A 20820-nucleotide genomic window follows, 5' to 3' on the forward strand; every position below is an offset into this window, starting at 1 on the left:
GGCGAAGTTGACTTTAGGCGAAGTTGACTTCTCGGCGAAGTTAAAAAAAAAAAAAAGTATTTGGAGTTTTCGTCTGTATGGCCAGGTGTACACGATTATTGTGAGACCGAAGACGTTCCGTCAACGAGTGAAACTTGTTATCTCTTGGTCTTACGTGTGAACAAATACGTGTCAACTCTGGATATGGAGTTGAGTTTGTGAATGGGATATTGATTGAAACTGGATATTGACACATATTTGGGTGTTTGTGGGCAATGAAATTGTTGTTGTTCGAGGTTGACCAACTGAAGAAAGTCAAATTGAACTGAAGGTTTTCGTCATTACTGGATTGCGGTCAGAGCATATTATTTATGTTATTTTCAAGACGTTCGAGAATTGGATCCTGAAACGTGATGCTCATTTATTAGAGTGAAAATTCTGGAACAAGTTGGATTTAATCGGGAATTAAAGTGTTTATGTTCTTGATCGTTATCCCTGGTGATTGAAGATGCTTCAGATTAATTAATGTTCATGTGTTAGATTCTGTCAATGTGGTTTTGTGATGAAATTGATCACTTGATGTTGAGTAGTTGAAGATTAAACCTTATCGTATGCCGACGAGTTGGTGAAGTTGTGGAGGACGCCCAACTTCACGTGTTGGTGAAGTCAGATGGACTCACGTGATTGGTTGAGATGATCTATTGGCACGAGGATGCATGTATTTCAAAGACCTCAATCATTATAGTCGGAGAAGCTTACACTGAAGGGGAGATCTGATATGGAAGACGTTGGGTGATTGATAGATTTGTGAAGCTACAGGACAGTTTCAGACACGGCTGGTTGATGAGCAAACAGAAGATCATCAGTTAAGAGGGAGTCAGTTGGTGCATGTTTTGTAACAGATGATCTTTCGTGTTTGTTAGAATTGAGAGCAACGGTCAAAGGGGAGACTGTTGGTGCATTTTGTGACCGTCGCTATGCAATTCAGACCAGCGGAGACGCCATAGGTGAAGTTAGAACAACTTCGCCTTAGGCGAAGTTAGAACAACTTCGCCAACGGCGAAGTTAGAACAACTTCACCTTAGGCGAAGTTATCACAACTTCGCCATAGGCGAAGTTATGAACAACTTCGCCTACTGACGCCTACTGAAGTTTATATATATATATGTGTGTCTTGTTTAGGTTAAGAATCCAGTAATTCAGAGAGTTGTGTGTTACAGTTTGAGTGTCGAGAGAGAACAAACACAGAGAGAGTGTCGTTAGGGACGACCCGAGGTAGAGCTCACCTCGGGTCGGACGTGTTTCTGTTTATGTTATGGTATGTAACGTGTTTGTTTAATTATTATTATAAAGAATCTGCAGATTTGTTTATCCCGTTCTTGTATTTGTTCGTGTATTTGTTCGTGTACGTGTTTGTGTTCTTCATCTTGTACACCATTAACGAGTCTAGGAGGATTCCGCACTCCTAGACCTCGTGCGGATCTCGTATCGATCGGCGACGCCCCCGGGGGGACCTACAATACCTTTCATTTTCATGCTAACAATAGACAAGTTACTCAAATCACTAGCATGCAAATATTGAGGATTACTAATATCAAGTTTACTAATAAGAACCTCATCATCAACACCACTACCATCCATTTTAACAGATTAGATAACAATTAGTAAGAATTAATACACAAGAAATAAATCCACAAACAAATGATGCACAAATATTCCTAGATGCCTAAGGCACACAAGACCAGGCTATTATCCTCTGGTATCAATCAAATTATGCCTAAATGCAAGAATACGTAAGAAGTAAAAAGCAAGGAGTAAAGGAACAATCTCACCAAAAAACACCGCACTAATTGAATAGCCGCAACCTTCACTTAGGGTTACGTGCCGCAAGCAAATAATGAGAGAAACCGTCTTCAAAACGTAAACCAGATCAAGAAAAAAAGCCAAGAACGCCGTTAGGGTTTCAAATCTGAGAACCCAAATACACCATAAACAGATCCAAGCGGAAGAGCGACGGATCAGAGTCTTAGAGCTCTGGTACCATGTCACAAAACCAGTAATATTGCCTTTTATTAACCTCAACTCATTACAATAAAAGATTTCTGAAACAGCTCAAATCAGAGAAGAACAAACTACAAGTAATATTTTGCACTATATCAACTGAGTATCTCAGAAAGTAGCAGATCAAAGAGAAGCCCTAATTTGGGTTGAGACTTAGAGAGAACGATAGCCAGAGAAGAACAACGGCTCTGTAAATTGAACCTTATCTTCTTTCTCTTGATAATATATTGTGTCTGCTTCCATGTGGGACTTGAAAGACCATGAGCCCCATAATTCTAAAAAGCCTTCAAGAGTCCAAGCTCCAAGCCTGTGACATTTGAGCCAAAACAAGGTACACCTCAGCATGTATTTACCGATTAAACAAATAAACGCCTTTTGCATAACAAAACGAATGATTAACCGAACGGGTCGGATTATGACCCAGATATCTCGGGGGGCCATCTATAAGTAATATAAAATCTATACAAACTAAAATATTAGATATATGGTCTTATTTGGATAGCAAACAAGTTAAACAAAAACATGCTCGTTTAACTACCCGCTATAGATTTAAAAGCAAAAGATAGTTACAAACCAAGCATTGTATCATCCGTTAAGCCGAAAAAGACTTACCAAACACTTATTTGAAATGTTTTAAGCAATCCATGAAAATATTTTTGATTTTTACAAACATATAGTATGTTTTTATAATTTTACACAATACTAGCCGAAAAACACTCGTTTTCGCGCTGTTTAACGCACCCGATAAGTTTTTCGCGCCAAAAACCGAACCCGAACTAAATTTGGACCTGGGCTTTCGCATTTGGACCATTAGAATCAGATTAATGGCCAAATTGGGCCCAAGGCAGCCCAACAAAACTCCCGGCCGCAATAGTTGAATGACACCCCTATTTATATATTTTTTTTCTAACTTAATTCACAAGTTTTCAATTACAAAAGATCTGGCCATTTTCAGCTGCTTGCTTGCTTCTTCAAGTGATTTAACAAAAACCCTAGGTAAGTAGCTTATTTAATCAATTCTTCATATGTTTAATTAAGTTTAATATTATATAAACATAGTTTGATTACTAAAAATCATTCCTAACCGTGTAAAAATCCTAAAAATGGTCCATAAACATGTTTTGATCATACACATGGTAAGGGACCTGTTTTGATAGTTTTTTTGGCCATAAACACGGATTAAAGGGTTGAAACGACGTTTTTACGGTTCAAAAGTTCGTTTTTGTGCACTAGCCGAAACCCTAACTTAAGGGCTGTTATTTTGATGAAATATTGCTTGGTTTGTGATATAGGACTTGTACCTAGCTTGCTTAGAAGCACAAGAACCTGAAAACTTGATTAAAAAGTCGGAAACGAGCCAAACCCGCTAAGGTAATGCCGAAACACTCGTTACGGGCTATTTAGGTTAAGGTTGTGATTTGCATATTTTTAGGACTTGAAATTTTGCAGGGAAATCAAGAACCATGTCAATGAGTCCCTGTTCAAATTTGGTAATTTTTCGACCATCCGAGAATATTTGGCAAATTTATTACCGAATTGGGATGTTTATTTGGGAAAAATAGCTAAAATATTTCAAAAATTATGAATTTTTTCTGGGAACTCATATTTGATGTATTTTGATCACATATGAATTTTGGGATCATTTGGAGAAGTTTAAAGGTATTTTGTTTATTTGCGTTCGTGTGAATTTTTATAGCCGAATTTGGCCGAAAAGAATATCGCACGAGCTTTTTACATTCTAGAATTGATACAGGTTAATTTGGGACATGATTTGAGCATTCAGGAATTTTTGTGGAATTTTTGGAAATTTTTTGGGGTAAACGGACCATTTTCAGGCGAAATATAGCTGATAAAATGAATTTTTATAAATTAATAAATCAGTAAATAAATTCCAGAAATATTTTTATTAAATTCTACATATTTTAATTGATAAGTGATTAAATTTTCATAATTTAATGATTAACGGTTAATTAATTATGCTAATCTAAATATTAAACAAATTCATTTTTTATAAAAACCGGCAAGCTCGCGACTAGTGAATCTGCGGGAATATCAAAACACCAAGAGTGATCAAAAATCATATTTTTGGACTAATTAAGTAAAAATGAACTTTTCTATGAGAAACCTGGACAATCCGGGTGGATTGTACGCGTTTCTTCTTAAAACAAACTGAATAAACGGAAACGGGCCCCGTGGCTAATCCGGGACCCCAGTATGTGATCCTTCTTTATAACTTAATCATTTTATTAACCAATACATTTACCCAAGCTTATTTTCCCATAACTGTTTTCTGAACGCCTAAACGAACAACTTGGCCCAGCTGGGAAAACGGGAATCTGAGCCAAGTTCAGTTCTAAGTATTAGACATTGAACAACATCACAACCTAAGCCTATTGTCACTTTCTGGGCGTTCCAGCTACACCCAGACTAGTTATACAGCCTAGCTTAGTATTAAGATTATAATAATATTAAAATATTAATATTATTATAATATTGATTATAGGAACTACTGATAGCGGACCGAACAAACCACGAGCTGATACAGTACCGAATATCTACTAAACCGTGAGTTTCATGACCCCACTTTTAAACTGTTTTACGAACTTTTGGGGTGAAAAGCATGTTTGATTACATATACATACCTGAAACATGTACTGATGTGAATTATCTAAGTGCTAACACACGAAAGTCTCCACGATCACAGTGATTAACTTCGAGCCTGTGGATTGTGAATAGTACTATTGGTTTGACAAACCCAAACGGAATCGGCCTGGTTTCCGTGTCACATAGCGCCGTTTGCACATGACCATATTTATACAAACAGGCTATGTAGTGTTAGACATAGCTACGGGGGCATGTTGTGGGCGGAAAGGGGCCACAGTGGTTGATTGAGCATGGGAAATGGAGGCACACAGCACGAACAGTCCAGACTTCACTGTAGCTTAGCATAATTACATCACATACATAATTTACATACATACTTATCTCATGATTACAAGTGCTGACTTGTGAATACTCATTACTGTTTTCTTGAAACTCGTGAAACTCACCAACTCTAGTAGTTGACCCGTTTTAAACTGCTTTTCAGGTGTACCTAAATCGGAATGATTGGGTGATCTGTCACTTGCCTGAAGTGTGTGGTTGATGCTATGTGAATAGAAGTAAAGGCGTTAGTAGTAAGAACGTTTAGTTAACGAACTAGTTTTGTTTATACCACCTAGACTGTAAAACAATGATAGAACGAAGAATGTAATATAATGTAAATTAGTTTGTAATGTTTCTTTATAAACAATGTGTTGATACCAGAGGTGTCTGTTACATTCCCGTTTTACGCTTCCGCATCGTGCCAGTCGGGGTGTGACAAAGCCTATGGTAAAAAACCCAAAACAAGAAAAAACAAAGTGTTAGGCAAAAAAGATATAAACATTTAAATGATTAGAATTGGCATAACAAAAGCACTTCATATTTTTTAAAGACCTATATCTCGCATAAACAAGTTTTTTCATGAAACAAATCAAAATAAGTTATAGGTTGGATAAACAACTTTTACCCTTTGAATATGCAAAAATTCAAATATATAGTATATAAGAAAGCTTACTGCATAATATTTTCTTCATGAAACTCATGACTTTTGATTATGATAATGACAATTACAAGACATATAAAGTAAATAAATCATATATATTTTATTTAAGGGAGATGCTGATAAAACTTACTGCACTATTTTCATAAAGCTTTCTAGCCTATCATCTTCAACTACATTAATCTTCCAATTATGAATATTACTTTCGAAATCCATCCACAAATATGAGGTCTCTTCATCACACATCACTTCTTCCAACTGCCACAATTTGCTCACTGACATTGGCAATTCTTGTAGTCCGGTACAACCGTTCATCTTAAGCACCCGCAGCCCACACAGTTCACTAATAACTTCAGGTAGCACACTTATACTCAAACAATCAGATATGTCCATCGAACTTAAATTACGCAAACTCCCAATCGATTCAGGCAATTCCCGTAGCTTTGTGCAGCTATGCAGATTCAAACTTTCAAGATTTGACAAATCCCCTAACTGTTTCGGAAGAGCATCAAGCTCGTTGCAGTTCGTGATGCTTAGCTTCTGCAGATGAACAAGACTACAAATTCCTGATGGCAACTCTTTCAGATCATAGCACATGTTGAATTCGAGACATGTGAGATGTGACTCAGTGGCAAAATTCATCAAGGCATTACTAATAATCTCACACATAATTAAAGAAAGTTTTTTTAGATTCTTTAACACAAAGACGGGCTGAAGAGAGGGAACCGAGACATGCTCGAGTCTGAGAGTTGTTAGGTTGGTGAAGAAACACTAATCGACCCCGGGCAGATTACGGATAATCTGGGGGTTAAATAGATGTTTCCCACGAGGGGTTAGGTCCGGCAAAGATGGTTCTTCTGATAACCTGCAAAACAGACACCGTGAGCTCGTCACTGAGAAGGGGGGGGTACCTCCTTGTGACCACCCTCCGGCGTGAGAATCAGACTAGATTGCTCTTGAATATAAGTGTATATTAAGAGATTGCTAGAGCAGATATCAGGTATAAGATATAAGATACAAGATAAGATGAGATGATCATACCATTTGGGGTATTTATAGCCGAAGGTAGGTTTCCAAGAAGGTGTAGCCGGCTGAATAGTATTCCTGTTCTACCAACTGTGGCCTACGCACGTGCCATGCTGGTAGTTGGTGGGTAGGCAGCGGCTGACAGTGACCAGGCCTACTGTGTACTATTCCTTTTCCACCAACTGCAGGCTATGCACGTGGTATGACAGGAGTTGGTGAGTAGGCAGCGGCTAATAGTGACATACAGTACAAGAGCATGCTGCTCGCCATACTGTTGTCAATGAGCTGTCGTATCTCTGGTCAGATCTTTTGCCCATACCTCGTCAGGTACAGTACAAAAGATCCTCCAGTATCGTACGGACTGGCTCATTTGGGCGGGAGTATTCCCCCTCCCGCCTTTGTGCGGGATTGTTCCCGGCTTTGCTCATTCCTTCAGGTGACTACTGAATTATTTTGAGAGCTAAGTGTCTTGTGCGTGTAGCCTTGCTGCGCGGGTGGCCTTCCCTGATGGCTTGTATCCGCAGCTGCGGGAACAGGCGGAGTACTTCGCCATTGGGAGGCATTTCCTGCGGGAACAGCTTGCGTACTGCGCGTAAGGACGTCACGTCTCTGAGCATGGTGGGTCCTGCGGATCCAGTTGGTTTCTGCGCAGACGTCTGTCTTCAAGGTGAGTCCTGCGGGTCCAACTGGGCTCTGCTGGGACCTACCTCTTCAGTTGGGCAAACACGCGATGGATGAAAGATTGTGTAACTTGTAAGGATAGTCATCATGGCATGTCAAACTTAAAACCTTAAGACGGTCCATTCGGTTAACATAGTCGGGTAACGAGTAATGGTCACTCTTTATATCCAATGCCAATTCTTCAAGATCCAAATTGCAGCCAACACTCACATTAGTGGTAAAAACTGAAAGCAGTTGATCCACGTTATCATCCGAATCATTAATCCCAACCGAATTCTTCAAACCGCCCGCCAATTCCATCTGGAAGAAGTTCAAAAGTTGGTTGTTTAACCGAATCAACTTAGCTGAATGAAGGCATTTTTGGTACTTATTCCGAAAAGTGGCATTGGAGCTTTTGCGAACAAGCCTTTTCGCTATCTTCAGATAAGAGATGAACCTTATGGTATCGTTTTGAGGACGATCCAGCACCTTAATCAACCTCTGGTATTCATAAACTACCGGCCCGATTCTTGTTAAGGTGTTTTCGAGGCGTTTGAGTTGGGTACTGGATCGGGTAGTTTGCATAGATTCCGCTGCAACCACCTTGAAGAATTTATCGAATTCAAGCAGTAAAGCAGTCTGAATTACTATCGCCATAGCTGAAGTTGAAGCTGTAATATGATTTTACGTAAAGTAATTTGAGATTGAAGAACTAAGAATAAACACGCGCGGGTATTGGTGACGAATACCGGTACCTGGATAACACGTATATATAATCTTGCAGGGCGTGTATAGAGGAGAATATATTATTCTTGCAAGCTTGTTGAAACTACCATGAAGAGTATAGGAAGTAAACTGGTATATGTTGTGGAACCTGTTGTTTTTTACGTTTTTTGTTCCTTGTTTTGGATTTGTCTATTTTAACTCGTCTATTTGACATTTTGACCACTCACGCGCTCCCTATGTGTGTTCTCATTTTTGACTAAAAAAAATTCGTGAAGGACCAAAGTTTATATAAGTGTGTGTATATATATATGGTCCCTGAATTATTCTAAAATATGCATATAATGTCATCATGTTTTGTGTATTTAACTACCAAAATATAATCTACTCGTGTGTTGGGTTAGTGGCGAAGCTTGGACAAAAACATCAAAGTGGCTGGACTCAATATGTGTAAAAAAATTCATAAACCGGGGTGGCCGGGCTAAAAATTTTCGAACGGAAACACATAAATTTACAGTACTGAGAAAAAGACGCGGGTGGCTAATACAAGCTTCGCATGGGGTTGGTTTTAAAAATCAAAACGCAGTACGTGACAATGTATTTTAAAAACATAACTTTGTATAAAAGGAGTAAGAAAATTTGAAAATAAGAAAACAAGGAAATAAAAAAGGAAAGGTAAAAAGATAAAAGAAAAGAAAAGGCCAAACCGGAGGGGTAGGGTTTGTGCATTTCGGTAATATCCTCAAGCTGTTTTTATTTAACAGCCACATGTGTCACACTAAATTAAAAAAGAAAAAAGAAACAAGGTAATGAAGAGATCCAGACTATTGGATTAGTTTAATCTTTCTATAATGTGTTTATTTTTGAAGCACCTGATGTCCTTAGAAGTTAGAAGAGGTATAAGGGACATGCAACCCATTTAAAAGTCAACCATCTTTCCTTCCAATCAAGCTATTTGAACGAGTCCTTCACAATCAATCATGGAAGGGAATATATATATCACACAGTCTTCATTGGCCAAGCCACCTATGCAATTGCAACCAAAGCTCAATAGACTTAGCATTCCAAGCACCTATTTAACATCAAAAGAATAGGTTTGGAGTTCTGAACAAGTCTTCATGATGCTTCCCAGGAACCAGGGATGCTCACTTCTAAAGGGGGTCGATCTGGGGGTTCTACAACTACTACGGATAGATTTGATGATATTGACCATAGTTAAAACTTAATTACTTAATGCGAACCATTTGGCCAATAGAGATAGATTTGCGGTTTTAATACTACCCATCCCAAGTCCACCCACGTGTAAGGGGCTAAAACTTTTCGCTAAGCTACCCAACTTATTTTAGATGAGGTGGCATTTCGTCCTAATATATATATATATATATGCTAAGTATAAAATGAAAACCCACTTGAATTATAAAAACTCTAGAAACCCATTCTCAACCATATGTTTTTAATTAATGTTTAAATCTTGTGGTCCACAATTAAAGTGATTAAAAAATGTAAATATAAATATAACTTTTTCTCTCTTTTGAAAACATATATAAAAATTAGTAAAAAAAATGTTAAAAAATAGCAAAACATTTTTTTATTGATGTTTTGATATTTTGTATTAAATGTTACAACATATAATACATGTAACAAAAAAAACCGATGTTACATAGGGTTTTCGTGGGTTTCATAACTTAAGTGAGTTTTCATTTTAACCTTACCATATATATATATATGGGATTGTTCAGACTATTGAGAAGTGAATTCTAACCCTTGATTAATATTGATCAACAGTCTATATTGGTAACTGTTTATAATGTCTTTTAATAAAGAAGGGCTATCTTGTAATTTTGTTATTGTGGTAAACATAGAAACTCCCAATTTGACGATGAGAATCCCTGTGTTCATTCATTCTCTTCTTCTCTAACGCCAAAACTCTCTAAAATAACAAATCGCAACACAATATTCACAAATTGGTTCCTGATTCAAGCAATCTTTGTTGAGGCCGCTAAAGATTAATCATCAATTTTATATAAAAGGGTGTTTCTTGCTTGAACCCTAATTGTGTTTGAAGTCGAAGGTGTAGTAGGCCACAATTGTGAAGGTTAGTGTTCTGTTGTTGATCGATTTATCTTATTTTGATTATTTAATTGAAAGTGCAACCCTAATTAGAAGTCTGGATACCCACACTATCCCTGCAACACTAGTCAGTTTCGTTTGGGTGTGCTCAAAATTGGGTATTTTTTGAGATTTTCAGATTTCAGTTTCATAATAGTTGAACAAGGTGATTTGACCTTTTGTGTTTGTTTAAGCAATCTCACACATCATCTCTATATACTATATGTGGTGTAGGGAAGTTGGTTGGTTGTGCAGGGTAATTTAGTTTGTTATGTAGGGGAACTTGGTATGCTATGCAAGTAATGAAACCATTGTATATATCGGAATGATTTCTTATTTGTTTTTATGATAGGGGTGAATATAGTCATTGTGTAGGTTTATATTTATTGTGTAGGATATCCGCGATTTATAAACATTTCATCTATATAATTTTTTTTGTTTGCTATTATTTAGTTGGTGGTAGCTTATGTTTTCGAGTGTATGACTTACTACTTAAAGATGTAGGACTTGGTATGTAACAGGATGCTTATGCAAACTTTAGTATGTTATATTCAACTGATATAATGCTAAATATATATAATTCCCTTGTATATTTTATATAATATTTTATTAGTTTTTGTTTGGTTTTTATTAGAATTTGTATATTACTAACATATTTGAATAATGTAGGTTCCGGAGATTTATCGTTGCTAAAAAGAGCGAAAAAAGAGCTAAAACAAGCCAAACCGGTGAACTGGAGCATCAGAATTGAACCGGACCGCATCAGGAAACGAATCGGACCAGTCAGCCCCCCTCATACGGAGCGTCGCGCGACGCTCTGGACACCCAGATTCTCAAATTTTCTTCGTTTTTTATCAGTTTTGGGCCAAGGAAACCTATATAAACACCCCTAAACTTAATCCTTAGCATACCTTGCGAACCAAAGCCGAATTTGGAGTTTCCTGGAGCTTAGGATTGCAATATTTTGTGGGTTTGAAGGCTAGGAATCAGCCGGTGAAGAGCTTATCGTCCAAGAACGAATACCACGGGTTTTATCGCCTTTAATCTTTCGTTTTTATTTATTTTCACCATGATTTCCTTTATTATCGTTCTGTTTGATCTTATAATGTTAGGCTAAACATTATAGACTGCCTAGGCTTATGATGAACCTTTGTTGATGTTTGATTTTGACTTGGGATTTATTTATCGTTATGGTTTTATGAACTAGTAAAGTGTTAATTATATTAAATTGAAGCATATGTGTGCTTAGGGTTGTTTGTTGAGTTTTATTATTCTGTATTTGCCTTTATTATTGTTTGTCATTATGATATGTTGCTATTAGGTCATCTACTTTGTGTTTTTTACTATTTTATGATTGATTTCGAATAAGATCATAGGAATAATATTATTTAATTAAATAAACCTAAGTGTGCTGCTAACCTAAATAGTTGTAAGGTGCTAGGTTATTGATAGGTCTTTGTTGATCAGGATTGCTAGATTTAGTTCTTCGTAAGGAGTCCGTCTAGGTTTGATTGGTTAACTTTTACTATCGAGTTAATTGAATATATTAGACTGCATTTGATTTCCGCGCTGTAAGGTAGGATTTCGTATAAAGGAACTAGTTTGTAATTAATTAGGTGACCGTAAGGAAACTTGATTTTTAATACTTGTGTGCGTTAAAACTTATTAGAAACCCATATGTGTCTCTTGAGAAGGGTTAGGTGTCCTTTTCGGGTTTTCTCTTAAGCGTCTATTTAACGATCCCAATTCCATAACTAAATATCCTCCCGGTTAATTGATAACTGAAACTTAGGGGATTCTAGCATAGGTGGTTGTTCATTATCATCAGAATTAAGTCCAAGTTCTAAGTTTAGTCGTCTTTAGTTTTCTTAATTAGTTTAAAATTAGTATATTAGTAAACCCCCTTAAAACAAATAACAATTAAATAAGTCGTGTCTGTAGTTGAGTCTAATTTGCTAGTAAACGTAATTAAATGAGTCTCGTGGGTTCGATATCCGTACTTACTTAGCTGTACTAGAGTCGACTGGTTCACTTGTCGGTTAGTAGTTTAGTTAAGTTTAAGAGTCTAGAATTTATTACTTAGTGTCTAGATTAGCGTAATTTTAGTTAATAATATTAAACTACTTCAAGCACATCAAGTTTTTGGCGCCGTTGCTGGGGACTCTTGGAGATTACGTTGTTAGCTCTGATTAGATTTATCTGTTACATACGTGCTACTTGTTTTGTATTTTGAGTCATAGGAGTCTAATTAATTTAGTTTAATTTTAAGTCTAGTTTATTTTATTTATTCTTAGTTTTTATTTTCATATTTGCATAGAGTCTATTGATTTGGTCTTGTGTGTTTTTCAGGTTTATGCTACATCTTCGTTCGCAATGACCACCTCCGTTAAAGTCAGAAGCCAGCTCATCATCACCGATCATCATAGATTCTCCACCGAAGTCATCACCACACAGTTCACCGCTGTCGAGTCCCAGAACCATTCCCGATATTCAATGGTCGACAACCGAACCGTTTACCAACAAACCTTTGAGGGTTTCACCGGAGATCACTCGCCCATCATCACCCCCGTAATCAATAACGCTAATTCCTGGCAGATTCCCTCTTACGTCATAACCAATCTCATCCAGAGTAATCTATTCTATGGCCGTGACGAGGAAGATGCACCAGCGCACATCAACCGTCTCACCCGTGTGCTCAGAACGTTCAATCTACAAGGTGCTAATGAAGATGCCATTTTCCTCCATTTGTTCCCGTTTTCACTTACAGGTCGTGCCTCCACTTAGCTCGATTCACAACCTGCTGGAGCATTGATTACTTGGGAGGCGTTGCGTACCGCTTTCTTGAAGAAATACTTTCTGCCTGCCAAAGTATCTCGTCTTCGTGATCAAATTCACTCTTTCCATATGGAGCCGGACGAGCTGTACTATCAAGCTTAGGATCGTTTTCAGAGTTTACTGGCCTGTTGTTCACAGCATGGTCTTACTCCGTGGGCCCTAGTTGAGAAGTTTTACAATGGGCTGATATATGAGACTCAGGTTCGCTTCGATACTGCTGCTGGAGGTAACTTAATGGATAAGAAAAGTGTAGTTGAGTGTAATGAATTGTTTAAAAGTTTTGCCTAGTCTGAGCCTACTAAAAATCCACGTTACGGGAATTCAAATCCCGTCACTAGTACACCCTCATCCGTCCGAGGTGTGCACCAGGTTAATCTGGATACTAGTGTGGCGACTGCCTTGGAGAGTCTAGCCAGTGAGATTAAAAAACTTAAGGCTGAGGTAGATAAGTGTGAGTTGTGTAGAGGGGGGCATGGGACTTTAGATTGTCCGTTGATGAGTCAGGAGCATGTAGAGTTCATAGGAGGGAAAAATAGGGTTCCTAATGCGTTTAATGGAAATAATAATTCGAATTAGAACAATTTTAAAAATAATAACTATAATTCTAATTGGTGTTCCTCCGGTGCACCCCCTGGTTTCCAATCAAATTCAAATCTTAACCGGGGGAAGGATCAGTCGTTTAGTGGGGATCAAAGTAGTCAAGGTGGGAATAATGGGCAGGATTTGAGTAGTGGTATGGGTAGGTTAGAAGAGATGATGAAGCAAATGCTAGTTAGAGATCAGGAAACTCAAAAAAAATTTGCCGATCATGATTTGCTATTAAGAAATCACCAGTCTGCACTCTTAGATCTTCAGAGAACCGTAGGTGATATAACCCGACATTTAGATGAGAGACCCCTAGGTCAGTTTTCAGGTTCCACTCAGCAAAATCCGGCAGCGCAGTTAAATGTCATTTCTACTCGTAGTGGTAGGGTTTTAGGTTCGGAGAGAGAGATTGAGGTAGGGGAGAGAGATGAGTTAGTTGATGAGGAGATAGTGATGGAGACTCCTGGGAGGGTGCAACCTAGGCTAGACCCTGCAAGTACCGCACCAACCAGTGAGCACATAGTTAGAGGGAGTGAAGAAAAGAAACCGAGAAATATTAGGCCATCACCACTTATATATCATGCTCGTATCCCGTACCCAGCCTGTGTTAAGAATCAGAATTTTACTAGAGAGTACGGGATCTTCGTAGATATGTTTAGGCAGCTTAGGATTAATCTTCCATTTATCGAGGCCCTCTAGCAAATCGAAATATGCCAAGTTTCTGAAAGATCTTCTTAAACGAAAGGAAAGTCTGGAGGAGCTTTCGACCGTTCCACTGAACGGAGAGTGTTCGGCAGTAGTTCTCAATAAGGTACTTGAAAAATTACCCGATCCCAGTGTTTTGCTGTTCCATGTTTGTTCAGTAGGGATACCACGTGCCAGGCGTTAGCGGACCTAGGAGCTAGCATAAATTTAATGCCATATTCGTTGTTTGAGAAGCTAGACCTAGGAGAACTTACACCCACCCGTATGTCATTGTCTTTAGCTGACCGTTCGGTGAAGTACCCTAGGGGGATAATAGAAAACTTGCTCGTGAAAGTCAATAATTTGGTTTTCCCCATAGATTTTGTGGTTTTAGATATGGAGGCCGATGAGAGAGTTCCTATTATTTTAGGTCGTCCATTTTTACGTACTGCTAGGGCACTTGTAGATGTTTTTGATGGTAAGATCACTCTTAGAGCCGGCGACGATAGTGTCACTTATATTGCTAAATCCATGAGACACCCGAGTGGTCAAGACGGTCTCATAGATCCATGTCATCCCGTTTATGTGATTGAGTCTTTTATTCCGGGCATGGATCCACGTCTTGAGCATCCCCGTTCCGTCAGAGTTTGTTTGGAGACGGAGAGAGAGGTCTCGAGTTCTCGAGAGTCGATGGAGTTTGATAGAGAGAGGGGTGGTGTTCTGCAAAAGTTTGTGGAGTTTGGGAAAGTTGGAGATAAGAGGAATAAGATTGAAGATGAATGGTCGTATCGTGATGCAGTTTCTTGGAGGACCATGGAGTTTGACCTAGGTGGAGGAAGCTCCACTTGGGCAGCCGAGTAGTTTACACAGTAGAGTGTCTGGAGTGAAATTGTCCTATCTTTATTTTTGAGTCATGTCGAGTTGCTAACGTAGATTTTTGTAGTTCTTCTTTGTTTTTGTTTTTAAAGATTTGCAGGTTTTGAGCTAGAAAATGACCCACATGGAAGTATAATGCAAAATTCAAGTGTGGGGATGGAGCAGCCGAACTGTATACTTTTTATTATTTGCTGCTATTTATTCATGTTTTTATATATTGGGGGATGGTCTGGTAAAATACTTAAGTGCTTAACATCTATCAAATTGATAAGATATTTTTAGATATTGTTTGTTGTTTTTGCCTCTTCCATTCGTGTGTGAAAGAAAGGGATGTTTGATTGATGCACACGTTTGGAGTTGATGGCTGCTTTGGAAGAAGACTTTGGTATCATATTGTCATGCGCATATTACCAGCTAAGTCTTTTCCATTATTTATCTTGCTTGTTTATTTTTATTTATTTTTGTTTTTCTTTTTAGGTTTTTGTATTTCGAGTTTATTTTTATTTTTCGCCCTTATTCTTGCATTAAGGACAATGCTAAATTTAAGTGTAGGGATAGGACATTTGAGTCATATTTAAATTTTAATTATTTAAAAAAAAAGTTTTAAAAAATGTCCCTTGATTTTGTCTCTTTTTGCATTTAAATGGGAAATTAGGATACTTATCGAGAATTGGTTTTTCAAACTAACTAATAATATGAGATAATATTAAAGAAGGCGTACTAAGCTTGGGATGTGTCGGTAGGCCCAACTAGTCTTGAAAGGTTTCCCATTGCATATTCTTAATAAACCTAAGTAATCTTAGATTTTGTGGGTTCTCATCCTAATGGGGACAATGAAGCTGAAATTTGATAAGGTATAGAGAGTATTACCATAAGCTGATTACCCTAAGGTAATGAGAATTGAATACACTTTAAAATTAGCACGCCACTCCATTTTATGAAAATAAATAAAGAGTTGTGGCGCCACGCAAATGTCCAATTTTATACGAACTTAGAAATTAGTTATATATTTAGGGTAAAAGATGCCTAAGTGCACAATAAAAAAAAGAAAAAAGAAAAAAAAGTTATAAATTATTCCAAAAGTTGGTCCGAAAAGCAAGAAAAAGTGAGAAAGTTTTGTAACGAAAAATGCCAAAGAAGCGTTTTCAAAATTAGAAAAAGAGGCCAAAGTGCACATACTAGACGAGACTGAGGATTTACGTGTTACCAAGGGGATGGCGACTCTGAGGATACACTATTGGGGCTCGAAAGTTTTTAGTCAATAAATATTTTCTTAGGGAATATATAGGACAAGGTCCAATAATATTTAGGGCATACTCGTACGACCTCACTTGACCTATCATCCATAATTCCATCTAAGTGCATTTTGTTCTTACCATTAAGGGATTGTTATCTTACGGTGATATGTTGAACCAGTTTTATTCAACTTGATTATTTTTAATTGTCTTTACTATGCTTGAGATGGGGTAGGTGGATCTTAACTCCGAAGGTGTGAGACCCATAGGTTTTTGATATCACATGAACTTAAATGCTTAACGTGCGTGGGGGCTTTATAGGCTGGTGGCTGGGTTTAAGTGGACAACAATATCGGAAATCGCGGTTTTTACGTTTATCTGAGCTTTAAGATAACCTAATATGTTTTTAAGATCGTATTTCTCCGATTCTGATCCCATGCAATGAGACTTTTTCAGGGACGAAAAAGAGATAAGTGTGGGGATATTTGATATAATGCTAAATATATATAATTCCCATGTATATTTTATATAATATTTTATTAGTTTTTGTTTGGTTTTTATTAGAATTTGTATATTACTAACATATTTGAATAATGTAGGTTCCGGAGGTTTATCGTGGCTAAAAAGAGCGAAAAAAGAGCTAAAACAAGCCAAATCGGTGAACCGGAGCATCAGAATTGAACCGAACCGCATCAGAATTGAACCGGACTGCATCAGGAAACGAACCAGACCAGTCAGCCCCCGTCATCAGGAAACGAACCAGACCGCTCTGGGCACCCAGATTCTCGAATTTTCTTCCTTTTTTATCAGTTTTGGGCCAAGAAAACCTATATAAACACCCCTAAACTTAATCCTTAGCATACCTTGCGAACCAAAGCCGAATTTGGAGTTTCATGGAGCTTAGGATTGCAATATTTTGTGGGTTTGAAGGCTAGGAATCAGCCGACGAAGAGCTTATCGTCCAAGAACGAAGACCACGGGTTTTATATCGCCTTTAATCTTCCGTTCTGATTTATTTTCGCCATGATTTCCTTTATTATCGTTCTGTTTGATCTTATAATGTTAGGCTAAACATTATAGACTGCCTAGACTTATGATGAACCTTTGTTGATGTTTGATTTTGACTTGGGATTTATTTATCGTTATGGTTTTATAAACTAGTAAAGGGTTAATTATATTAAATTGATGCATATGTGTGCTTAGGGTTGTTTGTTGAGTTTTATTATTCTGTATTTGCCTTTATTATTGTTTGTCATTATGATAGGTTGCTATTAGGTCATCTACTTTGTGTTTTTGACTATTTTACGATTGATTTCGAATAAGATCATAGGAATAATATTATTTAATTAAATAAACCTAAGTGTGTTGCTAACCTAAATAACTGTAATGTGCTAGGTTATTGATAGGTCTTTGTTGACCAGGATTGCTAGATTTAGTTCTTCGTAAGGAGTCCGTCTAGGTTTGATTGGTTAACTTTGTCTATCGAGTCAATTGAATATATTAGACTGCCTTTGATTTCCTCGCTGTAAGGTACGATTTGGTATAAAGGAACTAGTTTGTAATTAATTAGGTGACCGTAAGGAAACTTGATTTTTAATACTGGTGTGCGTTAAAACTTACTAGAAACCCATATGTGTCTCTTGAGAAGGGTCAGGGGTCATGTTCGGGTTTTCTCTTAAGCGTCTATTTAACGATCCCAGTTCCATAACTAAATATCCTCCTGGTTAATTGATAATTGAAACTTGGGGGATTCTAGCCTAGGTAGTTATTCATCATCATCTGAATTAAGTACAAGTTCTTAGTTTAGTCGTCTTTAGTTTTCTTAATTAGTTTATTAGTAAAACCCCCCTAAAACAAATAACAATTAAATAAGTCCTGTACAAGTTGAGTCTAATTAGCTAGTAAACGTAATTAAATGAGTCTCGTGGGTTTGATATCCAGACTTACTTAGCTGTACTAGAGTCGACCGGTTCACTTTCTGATAGTAGTTTAGTTAAGTTTAAGAGTCTAGAATTTAATACTTAGTGTCTAGATTAGCGTAATTTTAGTTAATAATATTAAACTAGCATATCATCAACTGTGTAGTCATTACTTTAAATTTTGGTTTTCCCTCACAAGGTTTTATGAATATATAACTGTGTAAGGGCTTAGTTTACTAAGAAGGTTATTTTTATGTTAGTGTGTGGCGGCATGCTATATTCCGTTGCTTGTGAGTATGCTATTGTTTAAGTTTGTAAGGTTAATGTGTAGGTTGTTAAGGTTACTGTGTAGGTTGTTAATAGTACAGTGTAGCATGTTATAATCTATTGTTTGTTATATTGCTGTGTAGGCTTATAAGTTATTATGTAGGTTTTTAATTTGTTTTGTTTGTTATTAAATCAAGGGAAAACAAATTTGGCTTTACAAAATATTACCGACAAAACAAGGGAGTATGCGATTAGAAACATGATTATACGCGTTGTGAAGGGCGAAAAAATGAAGAAGCAGCCTAAGAACATATGCTATGATTTTTTTTCCAATTAAGTTGGTTGACCATTATTATCTCATATTTTTTTATTGTAGTTCTCTGTAGTGTTGATCCCGAAAAGAAAAAAAGGCCTTAAGCAGATAAGTCAAAAAATAATAAGTATATAAAGACTTTCATGTGTAGGTTGTTTTATGTTAAATGCAGGCGAATGTTTTTACGTCGGTTGTTTCTAGTTATTACACTTTGTCAATCTTATAATCGTGTACGCGATGAAAGACATATTTATATTTAGTACCTGGTAGTTATAAAATTATAAGAAAAAAAGTCTTCACAAATGTATATAAAGGGATGTGAATTATTATTATTATTATTATTATTATTATTATTATTATTATCTTACGCTTCGTTAAAAACACACATTTAAAATGGATGTGCAATTTCAATGTGTTACTATTTTGAAAAGAAAAGGTTGGTATTGACATATGATTATATTAATCGATATAATTGTAACCATATTTAACTTTAAATTTAATGTATAAATAATTTAAAACCATTTGATTTTTTATTTAACTAATAATAAATTAATATTAAAACAAAAATAAAATAAAAGCATAATCTGACATAAATTACCACGCAAAAAGCCAAACTGGCGTTGATGATTTTTATTTTATTTTTGTACTTAGTTAACAAATAGATAAATTAAAAATAAAGAAAGCTGAAACTGCAAATTAAAAACATTAATAGTTACCATATATAAAAAGTATAACATTTACCATTATGCCCATGTATTTAATTAAACGGAAAAAGAGAAAGGAAAAATCTGATTGGTTGGAATTATTTCTCACGTTTCTCACACAAATATGACTTCTCATATGAACTTAATATATATATAGGGTTAGGTTAAATTAAAACTCACTTAAGTTGTGAAAACTCTTAAACTCATTCTCAACCACATGTTTTTAATTTAAGTTTAAATTTTGAGGTCCACAATTAAAGTTAATAAAAAAATATAAATTCAAATATAATTTTTTCTCTATCCTGAAAACATATTTAAAAGTAAGTAAAAAATGTAAAAAAAATAGCAAACAATTTTTTTTAATTTTTTGATGTCTTGTATTAAATGTGACAACATATATTATACGTGTAAAAAAAACACAATGTTACATAGGGTTTTCACGGTTTTTCACAACTCAAATGGTTTTCATTCTATACTTCTCATATATATATATATATATATATATATATATATATATATATATATATATATATGGGAGATTTCAGATAAGAACCACTTTGAGTTTTAAGAACTCGAAAGAACTCAATGTAAAAATTTTTTTAGAATTTTTTTTACACATGCGTAATATATGTAGGTTACATACACGTAAAAAAATTACATAATTTTTTACGCACCGAGTCAACTTTTTACACATGTGTAACGGACGTAAAAGTTAGTGTAATCAGTTACATCTTTATTCTCTCTCCTACTTTGACTTTTTTGTCAGATTTAATCTCAACCACATATTTCAATCCATTTAATTAAATGTGTGGCCTAGAATGGAGTTCTTAAGTTCTTAAAACTCAACATAGTTTTCAAAAGATCCCTCCCCTATATATATATATATATATATATATATATATATATATATATATATATACAGGGGTGATTTCTTTCAAGAATCACTTTAAGTTTTAAGAACTCGAAATAACTCAACGTAACAATTTTTTTTGAATTTTTTTTACATATATGTAATATACTCAGGTTACATGCACGCAGAAAAATTACAACATTTTTTACGCACCGAATCGACTTTTACATAGGTGTAACGGACATTTAAATTAGTGTAGTCACTCTATATCTTCATTCTCCCTCCTACTTAATTTTTTAATCAGATTTAATCTCAACCACATAATCTAACTTATTTAATTAAATGTGTGGTTAAAAATGAGGTTCTTAAAGTTCTTAAAACTTAACAAGATTCTCAAATTATCCTTCCATA

Source organism: Bidens hawaiensis, unplaced genomic scaffold (genome assembly GCF_021521415.1).
Source record: "Bidens hawaiensis isolate Kalapana, Puna unplaced genomic scaffold, B.hawaiensis_p1.1 tig00013614_1, whole genome shotgun sequence".
NCBI classification, from domain to species: Eukaryota; Viridiplantae; Streptophyta; class Magnoliopsida; order Asterales; family Asteraceae; genus Bidens; species Bidens hawaiensis.